Source organism: Bubalus bubalis, chromosome 16 (genome assembly GCF_019923935.1).
Source record: "Bubalus bubalis isolate 160015118507 breed Murrah chromosome 16, NDDB_SH_1, whole genome shotgun sequence".
Taxonomy (NCBI): Eukaryota; Metazoa; Chordata; class Mammalia; order Artiodactyla; family Bovidae; genus Bubalus; species Bubalus bubalis.
In genome coordinates this window covers 6,490,108-6,505,615 of record NC_059172.1, presented here as the reverse complement: position 1 = coordinate 6,505,615, position 15,508 = coordinate 6,490,108, and the positions used below count along the sequence as shown (strand labels likewise).

Sequence of the window (15,508 nt, the reverse complement as noted above, 5' to 3'; positions counted from 1 at the left end):
CTGGAGTGGGTTGTCATTTCCTTCTCCAGGGGAACTTCCTGACCCAGGGATCAAACCCGTGTCTCCTGAATTACACACAGATTCTTCACCATCTGAGCCATCAGGGAAGCCATTTATTATCTCAAAGTCTTCTCAAATAAAATACTAATTACCAAATAATAATGAGCATTTGGGTTTATCAGAACTTATGTAATTTACTTCTCCACTTTGGGACATTGCTATAGACTGAAAGTTTACTTCCCTCTCCAAAATCATAAGTTAAATCGTTTCTAGTGTGATGATATTGGGAGGGCGGCCCTTTGGGTAATGAGTAGGTCATAAAAGTTTCACCCTGATGAGTGGGATTGATGCCCTTATAAAGAAACATCAGAGAGTTCACTTAACTCTTTGGCATGTGAGGACACAGAAAAAAAAAAAAAAAAAAAAAAAAAAAAAAAAAAGGCTGTATGTGAACTAGGGACAGGACCTCACCAGATATGGAGTCTGTTAGCAACTTAATCTTGGATTTCCTAGCCACCAAACCACTGAAAAATAAATACATATTGCTTAATCGTCTAGTCTATGATGTTCCATAAAAGCAGGCCATACGCAAAGTATACCAGGCATATGTTTAGTTAATTTTAAAACTTGTGTTGTTATATCAAGTAATAAGATAAAAATATTTGCTAACTCTCTATGTTCCTTAGTCTATGAGCTTCCTGAAGTCAGGGACATTGTTCTAACTGTCTTTGTATTTTCTATTCCTTGCACAGTGTATGGGACCTAGAATCTACTCTATAGTTTTGTCAATTATCAGAATTATTGATCTATTGGAGTGAGGATCTTTACTGAAAGGTTATGATTAACTCTTTTTATGTTAAATATACTCACAAATATTACTATTCTTTGACATCCCTTACATTTATTTTGTTGTTCATGTTAAATTCTAAGTGTTTTATAGATAGCTCTTATTTTCATATTTTTCCTTTTTATTTCTTCTATCACATTACTTTTGAAAAGTTTCATTTCCTAGCAATTATTTTAAAGTTTTAACCTCTTTTTTTAAAAAAGAAACATGGATGGACCGAGAGAGTATCATACCAAAGTAAGTCAGAAAAAGAAAGACAAGTAGCATCCAATCTCATTCATATGTGGAATCTAAACTATAACACAAGTAAAATTTTCTACAGAATAGAAAGGGACTAAAGACACAGAAAACTGACTTGTGGTTGCCAAGGGGTTATTTGGGGAGAGGGATGGATTGAGAATTTAGGATTAGCAGATGGAGGTTATTATGTATGCATTGTATAGGCAACAAGGTCCTACTGTATAGCACGGGGAACAATATCCAATGTCCTGTGATAAAGCAATAAAACACCATATAAGTCATATGAAAAAGAGTGTTTGTATGTGTGTATATATATATATATATATATATGTATGTATAACTGAGTCACTTTGCTGTGTAGCAAAAAATAAAGCATTGTAAAATACTCTTCAATAAAAGAAATAAAAATTCAATTATTCATTAACAGTCTAGAATTTACTTTTATTTGTGATAGGGAAATATTTAGGCCTATTTTTCCCCAACAAGTAAAATAATATATCAACATAATCATTAATTTCAGTTTATTTGACAATTTTCTTTTTACTATGTGAGGTATTACACCATCTAGAAGGCTGAATTCTGAGGAACTTGCTCTTCCTCACCACTCTCCTCCTTATTTAGCTTGTCATGACACTTATATTTATTTTGATGAAAATTACATGTTTTATTATTATATTTTCTCATCCAGAATAAGACACATATCGTAAAGTATTCACTGATGTTTCAATAAAAATTTCTAAGTATCTCCATAGAGTGTATACAAATCTTGTCTTTTCATTTTCTTATAGAAAAGGATGACTCTCTTATTTGCATTTGACTTACCGACACATTTTCAATGAACAGCTCAGAGAAGAGTCAGTGTCTTTTTCTGGTGTGAATTATAGCTCATTTCTAAAGGTCACAGGCATATCAGTCAGTTCAGGTCAGTCGCTCAGTCATGTCCGACTCTTTGTAACCCCCATGAATTGCAGTATGCCAGGCTTCCCTGTCCACCACCAACTCCTGGAGTTTACTCAGACTCATGTCCATTGAGTCAGTGATACCATCCAACCATCTCATCCTCTGTCGTCCCCTTCTCCTCCTGACTTCAATCTTTCCCAGCATCAGGGTCTTTTCTGATGAGTCAGTTTTTCACATCAGGTGGCCAAAGTATTGGAGTTTCAGCTTCAGGGTCAGTCCTTCCAATGAATATTCAGGTCTGAAGTCCTTGAGGATTGACTGGTTGGAAAGGGACTCTCAAGAGTCTTCTCCAACACCACAGTTCAAAAGCACCAATTCTTTGGCACTCAGTTTTCTTTATAGTCCAACCCTACATCCTTACATGACCACTGGAAAAACCATAGCTTATACTAGACAGGCCTTTGTTGGCAAAGTAATGTCTCTGCTTTTCAATATGCTCTCTAGGTTGGTCATAGCTTTTCTTCCAAGGAGCAAGCATCTTTTAATTTCATGGCTGCAGTCACCATCTACAGTGATTTTGAAGTTCCCCAAAATAAAGTCTGACACTGTTTCCACTGTTTCCTCATCTATTTGCCATGAAGTGATGGGACCGGATGCCATGATCTTAGTTTTCTGAATGTTGAGTTTTAAGCTAACTTTTTCACTCTTCTCTTTCATCAAGAAGATCTTTAGTTCTTTGCATTCTGCCATAAGTATGGTGTCATCTGAGTATCTGATGTTATTGATATTTCTCCCAGCAATCTTGGTTCCAGCCTGTTCTTCATCCAGCCCAGCATTTCACATGATGTACTCTGCACATAAGTTTAATAAGCAGGGTGATAATATACAGCCTTGATGTACTCCTTTTCTGATTTGGAAGCAGTCTGTTGTTCCATGTCCGGTTCTAACCATTGCTTCTTGACCTGGAAACATATTTCTCAGGAGGCAGATATGGTGTTATGGTATTCCCATCTCTTGAAGTATTTTCCACAGTTTGTTGTGGCCCACACCATCAAATACTTTGGCATAGTCAATGAGGCAGAAGTAGATGTTTCTCTGGAGCTCTCTTTTTCGATAATCCAACGGATGTTGGCTATTTGATCTCTGGTTCCTCTCCCTTTTCGAAATCCAGCTTGAACATCTGCAAGTTTGTAGTTCACATACTGTTAAAGCCTGGCTTGGAGAATTTTGAGAATTACTTTGGTAGTGTGTGGGATGAGTGCAATTGTGTGGTAGTTTGAACATTATTTGGCATTGCCTTTCTTTGGGATTATCCAAACATTCCTAGGCCTATATCCAACAGTACACATGTATGTATCCCACCACACTCTCAGATCTGTATCCAATCTCATGTGAATTTCTAAGACAACTTGTAACTACATATTCAATATTATTTAGGTATTTATTCAATTGAACACACTATATATCTGACAATATATAGTTACTAAGTGAACTAGTGAATATGCTTATAATTGTTATGGATTTTGTCTAGAATGGTGTTGATTTTGATCTGTGATTTCCAGATATTGGGAGATCCTTCCTCTGTATATTGTTGGTTATTATTTGCAACAATTTGGTAATGTATGCCTCTGTGAGTAGACTTGAGATGTTTTCCTTTTCCCTCTGCCTGTTTGCTTAAAAAATTGGAGACTCTGGGCTACTGCTAATAAGCCCTAGTCCAATAACAGCACACTGAGTGGCCTGTCTGTGAAATTTTCAGCAGATCTTTGAATGAGCATTTCTAACACCTTGGGTTGAAATAGTCATAAAATGTCCTTAATACCATATCTGAAATTAAGACCCTGAAGGAGCCTTTCCACCTGGAAATTGGCACTTGTTGTCAGCTTCTGCAAGAATTAAGTGGGTGGTCACCATAGTCACTGACCCTCAAAACTGTCTGAAAGGAGTTCAGGGAAGAGATTTGGAATGAGGCAATCTGTGCTCTGAGAAAAGCTGGCAGAATAGGCCTTCAGATAGATATTTTCAGAAGATTTTATGAGCCACAAATCTTACATCTTCTCATGTCTAGAAAAGCACTGAAATCATTAACAGAAACATCTGCTTCAGACATTAGGAAGGAAATAAATTTGAAAGTCAAAATGGGATAATTGCAGTTCAGATATCGAAGGTAAAATTAGATGGCTATTGTGGATTTCAGACACATTCCTGTATTGCTAAGGACTTAAATTTTCTGAGCTGTGTCAGATTAGGGGATGACACTGGTCACTAGTAGCTGCAACCTTATGATTTCAAGGTATCCTCCTGTAACTATTAAGATCTTCTACCCTAAAATTGTTTTAGATCAGATATTGACAAAAAAGCAGAGACATATGTAGTGGCCAATAACTCCTGTCATATATATGTCAGATCAGATCAGATCAGTCTCTCAGTCGTGTCTTTTTTGTACAGTTCTTCTGCATATTCTTGCCATCTCTTCGTAATATCTTCTGCTTCTGTTAGATCCATACCATTTCTGTCCTTTATAGAGCTCATCTTTGCATGAAATGTTCCTTTGGTATCTCTGAATTTCTTGAAGAGATCCCTAGTCTTTCCCATTCTGTTGTTTTCCTCTATTTCTTTGCATTGATTGCTGAAGAAGGCTTTCTTATCTCTTCTTGCTATTCCTTGGAACTCTGCATTCAGATGTTTATATCTTTCCTTTTCTCCTTTGATTTTCGCTTCTCTTCTTTTCACAGCTATTTGTAAGGCCTCCCCAGACAGCCATTTGCTTTTTTGCATTTCTTTTCCACGGGAATGGTCTTGATCCCTATCTCCTGTACAATGTCACGAACCTCAGTCCATAGTTCATCCGGCACTCTATCTATCAGATCTAGGCCCTTAAATCTATTTCTCACTTCCACTGTATAATCATAAGGGATTTGATTTAGGTCATACCTGAATGGTCTAGTGGTTTTCCCTACTTTCTTCAATTTAAATCTGAATTTGGCAATAAGGAGTTTATGGTCTGAGACACAGTCAGCTCCTGGTCTTGTTTTGGCTGACTGTATACAGCTTCTCCATCTTCGGCTGCAAAGAATATAATCAATCTGATTTTGCTGTTGACCATCTGGTGATGTCCATGTATAGAGTCTTCTCTTGTGTTGTTGGAAGAGGGTGTTTGTTATGACCAGTGCATTTTCTTGGCAAAACTCTATTAGTCTTTGCCCTGCTTCATTGTGTATTCCAAGGGCAAATTTGCCTGTTACTCCAGGTGTTTCTTGACTTCCTACTTTTGCATTCAAGTCCCCTATAATGAAAAGGACATCTTTTTTGGGTGGTAGTTCTAAAAGGTCTTGTAGGTAGTCATAGAATCATTCAACTTCAGCTTCTTCAGTGTTACTGGTTGGGGCATAGACTTGGATTACTGTGATATTGAATGGTTTGCCTTGGAAACGAACAGAGTTCATTCTGTCGTTTTTGAGATTGCATGCAAGTACTGCATTTCAGACTCTTTTGTTGACCATGATGGCCACTCCATTTCTTCTGAGGGATTCCTGCCTGCAGCAGTAGATATAATGGTCATCTGAGTTAAATTCACCCATTCCAGTCCATTGCAGTTCGCTGATTCCTAGAAGGTCGACATTCACTCTTGCCATCTCTTGTTTGACCACTTCCAATTTGCCTTGATTCATGGACCTGACATTCCAAGTTCCTATGCAGTATTGCTCTTTACATCATCAGACCTTGCTTCTATCACCAGTCACATCAACAGCTGGGTAATGTTTTTGCTTTGGCTCCATCCCTTCATTCTTTCTGGAGTTATTTCTCCACTGATCTCCAGTAGCATATTGGGCACCTACTGACCTGGGGAGTTTCTCTTTCAGTATCCTATCATTTTGCCTTTTCATACTGTTCATGGGGTTCTCAAGGCAAGAATACTGAAGTGGTTTGCCATTCCCTTCTCCAGTGGACCACATTCTGTCAGATCTCTCCACCATGACCTGCCCGTCTTGGGTTGCCCCATGGGCATGGCTTAGTTTCATTGAGTTAGACAAGGCTGTGGTCCTACTGTGATTAGATTGACTAGTTTTCTGTGAATATGGTTTCAGTGTGTTTGCCCTCTGATGCCCTCTTGCAACACCTACCATCTTACTTGAGTTTCTCTTACCTTGTGCGTTGGGTATCTCTTCACGGCTGCTCCAGCAAAGCACAGCCATTGCTCCTTACCTTGGATGAGGGGTGTCTCCTCACTGCCGCCCTTCCTGACCTTCAACATTGAATAGCCCCTCTAGGCCCTCCTCTGCCTACGCAGCCACGGCCCCTTGGACGTGAGGTTGGTTCTCCCGGCCACCGCTCCTAATGGGACTTACCCAGGGTTCTCAGATGCTGATAATTCTATTTTTGGTGTTACTTAGCATCTATATGGCAAATAGATGGAAAAAAAAATGGAAACTGTGACAGACTTTATTTTCTTGGGCTCCAGATGGTGACCATCACTGCAGATGGTCACCACAGCCATGAAATTAAAATACACTTGCTCCTTTGAAGAAAACTATGACAAATCTATACAGCATATTAAAAAGCAGAGACATAATTTTGCCGACATAGAGTCAAAGCTATGGTTTATCCAGTAGTCATGTACGAATGTGAGTTGGACCATGAAGAAAGCTAAGCACCAAAGATTAGATACTTTCAATCTATGGTGCTGGAGAAGACTTTTGAGAATCCCTTGGACAGCAAGGAGATAAAACCAGTCAGTCCTAAAGGAAATCAACCCTGAATATTCATTGGAAGGACTGATGTTGAAGCTGAAACTCCAATACTTTAGCCACCTGATGCGAAGAGCCAATTCACTGAAAAGGACCTTGGGAAAGATTGAGGGCAGGAGGAGAAGGAAGCGACAGAGGATGAGGTGGTTGGATGGCATCCCCATCATCAATGGACATGGGTTTGAGCAAGCTCTGGGAGATGGGGAAGGACAGGGAAGCCTGGCTGCTGCAGTCCATGGGCTCACAAAGAGTTGGACATGACTGAGACACTGAACAACAACAATAACAAAAAGTTTCCATGATGTGGCACAGAGAGGGAGATCTCCAAAGATCCCGATGCTGCCTCTGAGTTGAGAATCTGAAATTCACAGTCAAGGACACTAAAGCAGAAAATACATCTATAGTCCTGGAGAGTCTGAGTGTGAGAAAGAGAGAGAGAGAGAATTATGCAAAGCTAAGAGGATGCATCTCAAGGATTCATCAAAGAACTGATTTGTGTGTGCATCTGAGGAAAATACCTGGGGCTGGGGAAAGATTTACCCAGATGAATTAGAGAGAAAGGCTTGGTTCTCCAACTAGGCCAGGAAGAGAGCCTACTCTCATTAGATGGAAAACCTCATAGTTCACAGGGGCAGTGCTGGTGGTTGAATACTTAGAAAAATTTTCATTATTGTGGCACGTGACTAGTTCTAGACTGAGCAAAATCCAGGACCAGCTTCAAGACGTGTATCATCAATATATTAAAAAAAAATCCTCAAAGAAAACACCCAAAGGAATCAAAACAAGTATTTTGTTCAAAATTTTGTGTCTTTGTTAATGTGAACTATTAATCTAATTATTTCCATTTGATGCCCTTGTGTCATGCTTGGGTAGGGGTTATGCTGAGTGCATAAAATGCATTAGGAAATATATTGTTTCATTACTTCTATGAAAGTGTTGCGTAACAAGTTATTTCTTGATTAGTTGCCATGAAATTAAAAGATGCTTACTCCTTGGAAGGAAAGTTATGACCAACCTAGAGAGCATATTCAAAAGCAGAGACATTACTTTGCCAACAAAGGTCCGTCTAGTCAAGGCTATGGTTTCTCCTGTGGTCATGTATGGATGTGAGACTTGGACTGTGAAGAAGGCTGAGTGCCGAAGAATTGATGCTTTTGAACTGTGGTGTTGGAGAAGACTCTTGAGAGTCCCTTGGACTGCAAGGAGATCCAACCAGTCCATTCTGATGGAGATCAGCCCTGGGATTTCTTTGGAAGGAATGATGCTAAAGTTGAAACTCCAGTACTTTGGCCACCTCATGCGAAGAGTTGACTCATTGGAAAAGACTGTGATGCTGGGAGGGATTGGGGGCAGGAGGAGAAAGGGACGACAGAGGATGAGATGGCTGGATGGCATCACTGACTTGATGGACGTGAGTCTGGGTGAATTCCGGGAGTTGGTGATGGACAGGGAGGCCTGGCGTGCTGCGATTCATGGGGTCGCAAAGAGTTGGACACGACTGAGCGACTGAACTGAACTGAACTGAAAATTAATTGATTAAAGCTCCATGGGAATGAAGTATCTTGCAAGAGAATGTTAGGACTCTAAACATTCAATTTATTTGCACTTAGATTATCCCAGTTTTAAATTATTTCTCAATGTATGTTTAGATCATTGTGTTTTTCATAGAAATGGTCTGTTTTCTTTTTTGGCACATTAACTGCCATACCTTCTTTTATCATATCATTTTGTTGTCTTTTAAAATTTGTGGAATCTACAATGATGGCCCTCTCTTCAATCTTGATTCTGATAATTTGGTTTTTCTCATATTTGTTCTTAGTCCATTTGGCTAGAAATTATAATTTGTTCAATGTTCAAAGGATCAATTCCTGGTATTCTTTACTTTATATAAATTACTCTTCTAATTATGTATAGCTTCTCAACACTTTCCACACTATAATGTTCTGTATGTTCATTTTAAATTTTATTTTTTAGCATTTTGAGACAGAAGCTTAGTTCATTCTTTAAAGTGTCTATTGTTTTCTAATATTTGCATTTAAATCTATAAAATTCTCTCTAATCACACAGTTAGCTGCATCCAGTTAATTTATACACATTGCAATGTATTATACATAGTCCTTTATGTATATTTATATATATCTTTTATAAATATTTTTCATATAGTTTTTATATACATGTATATCATAATGTTCCTGTTGAAAATATATTTTTGAAAATAGTCATGAGTGATTTTAGGCTAAATAATTGGAAAATATGACATTTTTGTTATAAATTTCTATTTAAAGTACATATGTGCTTTATGATTTAAGTTCTTAGAAATATATGGCAAATTGTGTCATGGCCTTAGGTATTTTCTGCTTTGGTGGCTGCCCTATGAACACTTTGAAATGAAAGGGACAGTCCCACAAATACCTTTCTCTTTTCCTAGTATGATACTAAAACTGATAAAAGTTTCTATCAATTCTGCGTCTGAAATTATGTGACACCTTTTATCTGCATTTGAAATAAGGTTTAAATGACCTGCTCTGAAATTAACATTCATGATTGGAAATTAGTTCAGATATCATATTTCAAAGATAAAGCTTAAATTTAAAAAGATTTGCTTGTTTTGAAGAATATAATTTCACAAGAATGTTTTCACATATTTCATTTCCACCCAGATTTGAATTTCTCTTTTGGTGATATGACCTAAATTTGTTTTCCATGATTTTTTCCCAGAAGGTAGAATTTTATAAGTCTTGTTCCACATGGTGATTGTTCTTGTACTATCTCTGGAGATCTACCCTCAAAATTATGATTAAGGTCCCTGTGAATTTAATTAGACAAAATCATAGTTGGAGATGCAGGAATTGAATGACCCAGTTGTATGTGCTGCACTTAAATGTAGACAAAGTGCTTCCAGCCCTTTGCCAGGCCCTGCGGCACATTTGTCGACAACAGTGATCACATGACCGGCTTCTTCTGGAACTGCAATGATGGACTCAGAACACAATACAGTGTGCATATGAGATCATTCGCCTTCGTTCAGGAAGACTGAAGGTCAACAGCACTGTATGCGCACAGCACAGTAACTGATTAAGAATCGAAATGTTGCCACAGCTATTTCACAGCTTCACTTTGACTGCTGTAAGCGCAAACAGAAAATATTTTATTATATTTCATTAAATATTTAAAATATTGTATTATAAACAATTTACACAGAGTTTGAAGTTTTTTCTCTCTGTCTGATTAACGTACTGATTTAATATTTGTTTGTTATCAGGACAAATCGAGCCAACTGCACATTCTGAGTTTCTGTTCACAATCAAGATTCAGGGTTCCTTAGGAAATAGAATGTTCATATTCATTTTAAAATCTCAGTCATTTGAAAAGTAATTTTTAAAAATAACAGATGATTTTGATTTTCTGCAATCATGGAAAGCATTGGTCACAAGGAAGCAGTTCAAAGTGCTGTGAGGCTGCATGAATCTTCCTCACTGCATTACCAGAGACAACATCAGTGCATGAAGGACAAGCAAGAAGGAAGCAGAGCCCAGAAGATGGATTGAACAGCTTTCTTCATAGGCAGGTAACCCAGGAAGCATATTTAGAAACAAAATTCTGAACGAGGCTTTCAATTTTGCAAGAGTACGTTGGTGAGGTGAGCTTTCTTACTTGCTCAGTCATGTCCAACTCTTTGGGACCGTTCGAATTGTAGCCCACCAGGCTCCTCTGTCCATGGGATTTTCTAGGCAAGAATACTGGAGTGGGTTGCCATTTCCTCCTCAGAGGGATCTTCCTGACCCAGGCACTGAACCCGCACCTCCTGTGTATCCTGCATAGAAGGCTGATTCTTTGCCTACTGAGCCATCAGGGAAGCCCAGGATGGGGTTTGAATTCAGTCTTTTAGAGTTTTCCTTTGCGATTTTCATAAGTCATGTTAAACTCCTTTATGATTATCAAATATGTTGATTCAATAGATTGATTCTATTCTGTAATACTTCTTTTGAATAATTTCATATGATAATAATCTGGAATAAAGTTATCTACTTGCAGATAAAATATCCTTAGAAATTAATTTCAAAGGTAATGATCTGGGGATAGTTTCATGGGAAGAGATATATAAATCTGGTAATAGTTTTAATTTGTATGTTCTCTAAACATTGTGTGTTAATTAAAAGATGAGGTAACACCTGTAGACCTTGACTGAGTGACCCTCAAGAACATGAACAAATGCTGTAATAAGGAAACCGTGACTTTAAGTCCTGTTTTTTTTTGTTCACAGGTGGGCTTAGGCACCCTGTCATGTTTGTTGGCCATTTAGAAGCTGACTTCTGTTAATTTTTTGGTTGATATTTTATTCATATTTCATACTTTTATATTTATCTTTTCTTCATTAGATGATAACTCTCTATATCATCCAATATGTAAGTCTTTCTTCAAACATTTCATCTACTGCTCTTTTGGTATCATTTCCTAAATCCTTAAAAAACATGAAATTGCCAAATAAACCTATTTGAGATTTCAAGGATTGGTTAAAAATATTCTTCCAACCCTAGAATGAAGAAGTGTACCTCCTTTATGAAATGGATAGCAAATATAAAGTAAATCTTGCTTTACCTTTGTATTACATTTTTTATTTTAATAGCTATTAGCTATATGTACAATAATTAGCCTCCAGATGGAAAGCTAATAGTGACACCTCATTTATTTAATGATGTATCCTTTTCCCACAAATGTCTCTAATTAATTGCCTCTCCATTAGTGTAGAAGATTTTGAGTTTAAGGATGCTGTTTTAATAAGCCTTGATCATGTTAATAATATCTGAAAATATAAGAACCATACTGCTCATTTGCTGAATGAATGAACAAATTATCATAAGACATCAGAACGTCAGTCGTGATAATTATATTTGTAGGAAATGTCCTGAACTCTGAAATAAAAGATGCAGAAAGACCTATGGAACAAAGGATCAATGTAACTGAGTTTGTCCTCTTGGGGCTCACTCAGAGCCCCCAGGGTCAGAAAATATTATTTGTCATCTTCCTGCTCATCTACCTTGTGACCATGGTGGGCAATCTCCTCATTGTCCTGACTGTGGTGTCCAGCCCAACCCTGGATGTCCCTATGTACTTCTTTCTTGGCAACTTATCATTTATGGATGCTGTTTATTCTACTACAGTCACCCCAAGTATGATTATAGACTTATTCTATGTGAAGAAAACCATTTCATTCCAAGCTTGCATGATCCAACTTTTTACAGAGCACTTATTTGGTGGTGCTGAGATTTTACTCCTGGTTTCATGGCCTATGACCGCTACGTGGCCATCTGCAAACCTTTGCATTATATGACAATCATGAATCAGAGGGTATGTATTCTGTTACTGCTGTTAGCCTGGACTGGTGGGTTTTTACATGCTATCATTCACATTCTCTTTGTTTACAACCTTCCCTTCTGTGGTCCCAATGTCATTGACCACTTTGGATGTGACATGTACCCCTTGTTAAAACTGGCCTGCACTGACATCCATATTATTGGCTTCTCGGTGCTGGCTAACGACGGGGCCATCTGTGTGGTCCTCCTCACACTCTTACTCATCTCCTATGGGGTCATCCTGCGCTCCCTGAAGAATCTTAGTCAGGAAGGGAGGCGCAAAGCCTTGTCCACCTGTGGCTCCCACGTCACTGTGGTGGTCCTCTTCTTTGTGCCCTGTATTTTTCTGTATGTGAGACCTCCTTCCACCTTACCCATTGATAAATCCTTGGCTGTGTTTTACACCATTGTCACCCCTATGTTGAACCCTCTAATCTATACTCTGAGAAATGAAGAGATGCAAAACGCCATGAAAAAGCTCTGGATCAGAAGAAGAAAATGAGGCCATAGGGAAATATGTCACCTATTTTCAATGAAAAATTGCTCTTCTCAGGAAAGCAATGTGTGATTCTTTAACTGTAGTATCTCCTTAGGCTAACTAACTTGGATATGATGAAAAACATTTCTTATTGAATAATTTGAGTGGTCAAAATATACTTTAATATTTTCAAAATTTCCTAGTTCAAAATATATATTTGTTTGAAATGCATTTTTATGATTTCCATGATTTCTTGGGGGAAGTACATATAGTTTTGGGGTATAAAATGTCTCTTTGAGACTATAGATTTATGTTCTATATGATGAGTTAAGCTATATAGTTAACACTGTTAATTTATTAGATTAGGGGAAGATTTTACCATATTTCTCTCTAAAACAATGCAATATTTTTCAGAATTAATAGGGTTTATTATGTTATAGATTTCAGAAAAAAATAACAAAAAATATAAATTCGTCCACACACACACTTATTAATATTTGAAGTATAGATACATTTTTTATATCTGCAAGATACTTTATTTATACATCATTTTGTTTCTATTGCTTAGCATCTTAAGATTGAAGAAAAATGTTTCAAAGATTTAAATTTAATAACAAGGCCATGTTTATAAAAATAATCTAAAGGAATGAAATTTTATGTAGAATAAAACCAAATCTTAATTTTCCAATTGTTATAATTATGAATGTTTTAAAATAAATGTGCTATTTTAATATTTTCTGCTTTTATATTTCTATTACCATATCACTTTTGAAAAATTCCATTTCCTTCAAGTGATTTCATACACTTTAACCACTTTTTAAAAAAATAACTTTTAAAAACACTTTATGAAAGTGAAAGTCATGTCTGACTCTTTGTGACCCCATGGAATGTAGTCCATAGAATTCTCCAGGCCAGAATACTGGAGTGGGTAGCTGTTCCCTTCTCCAGCAGATCTTCCCAACTCAGGAATCTAACCCAGATCTTTCCCACATTAGAGACAGATTCCTTACCAGGTGAGCCACCAGGAAAGTCCAACAACACTTTATATTTTAATCCATCTAGAATTTATTTTCATTTGTCATGGGCAAACATGTAAGTCTATTTTCCCTAAAGAGGTAAAATAGTCTGTCAACATAATGATTCATTTCACATAGCTTGAAAAGTTTCTACTTAGTAGATCATGTTTTACACTATCTAAGATGTTCAATTCTGGGGCACTTTCTCCTCTATCCATCTCCTCTCTCACATTTCCCTTATCCTCTAAACTTTAGGGTCATTTTGTAAAGTTTGAAAATTTCCATAAAAACATATTTAGCACGTCATTGCTAAATATGATTAGGCTCTCCCTTGTCTAGAGGATCTTCCTGACCCTGGGATCAAACCCAGGTCTCCCAGATTGCAGGTGAATTCTTTACCAGCTGAGCCACAAGGGAAACCCAAGGATACTGGAGTGGGGAGCCTATCCCATCTCCAGGGGATCTTCCCGACCCAAGAATTGAACTGGGGTGTCCTACATTGCAGGCAGATTCTTCACCAACTGGAAGTCCAGCATGTCATAGCACAACATAATTATTCTGAAGAAACTGGCATGTTTTAGTATTTTGTTTTCCTATCTAGAATAAATAAATATTGTGAAGGATTAAATGATAGCTCAAGAAAAGTTGTAATCATCTCCTAAAAGTGAAGACAAATCTTGCTTTTTGGCTTCCTTTTTGAAAAAGAGGATTTTTTTATACACATCTGATTCATGTTTTCAGTCAACTGTTGGTCATAAAGGTCTTAGTGTCTTTTGTTGGCCGGAACTAAAGCACAATTTTCAAAGCCATGGGCATATGTGTGTATCCAAACATTCATCGGTCTGTGCTCAGCAATACTCAACTGTGTATGCTTCTACACACTCAGATCTGTATCCAACCTCACGTGATTGTGACCACCTGTATATACATATTCAGTATTATATACTCTGTATTGAATTGCATGTATTCATCTATATGTAAAAACAATCAGATATGTATAAAACAATACATTGGTGAGTACTTGATTATCAATAAGGATCCATTTGTTTATGTATATGTTTTTGATATAAGCACACACAGGCATGCATCTTTCCATTCATTGCCCTATGTGTGATCATATAAATTTAGGCAGAATGTGTCTGAATGATTCTTCTGTTCCAAGTGTTATGAATCAAGGTCATTCTTTGATAATCAGCATGTTGCTGGGCTTTTAAGGAGGGTCCAAGGTGGCTGCACCTGCGTGAATCGTGCCTTGGTAGGGATGGCTATAAGATGGGGCCCTCTGGGTCTTTTTCGTTTTCTGTGTAGATACAGGGCTTTGTAGACAGTGTCTAACAAGTGAGGTTGCTGACTTGTAAAAAAGTCATCTCAGGACTCTCAGAGGGTGAAGGTAAAAACTTTCATGTTAGTTAAGTCTCCTCTCATCATATCAGCCTGAAGTCCCGGATCTCAAGTTCTAAATCCAGACTGCTTCCACATGTTGCAGGAAACAATCAACAAAATGAAAAGGCAACCTGAAGAATTAGAGAAAATATTTGCAAATCACATATTCATAAGGAGTTAATATCTAAAATATATAAGGAATTTCTACAACTAAATAACATAAAAACAAATAACCTGATTTAAAAATGGGAAAGGAACTGAATAGATATTTCTCCAATGAAAATATAGGAATGGCCACAGGAACATGAGAGGGTGCTTGACATCACTAATCATCAGAGAAATGCAACTCATAACAAAAAAAGAGATTGCCTTTCATCTGTTAGGATGGCCATATGATATCTATATGAGACAAAAAGTTTGGTGAGGATGTCGAGAAAAATGGAACTATACTATTAATGGGAATATAATTTTTCAGTCCTTACAGTGAACATTAGGGAGGTTTCTCAAGCAATTAAAAACAAAACCATTGTATTATGCAATCC

General features: G+C 37.3%; 1 pseudogene; it reads left to right on the top strand.

The window, feature by feature from the left end:
- Window positions 1–11,674: 11,674 nt before the first annotated feature.
- Window positions 11,675–12,591, top strand: LOC123329589 (annotated as a pseudogene).
- Window positions 12,592–15,508: the final 2,917 nt, after the last annotated feature.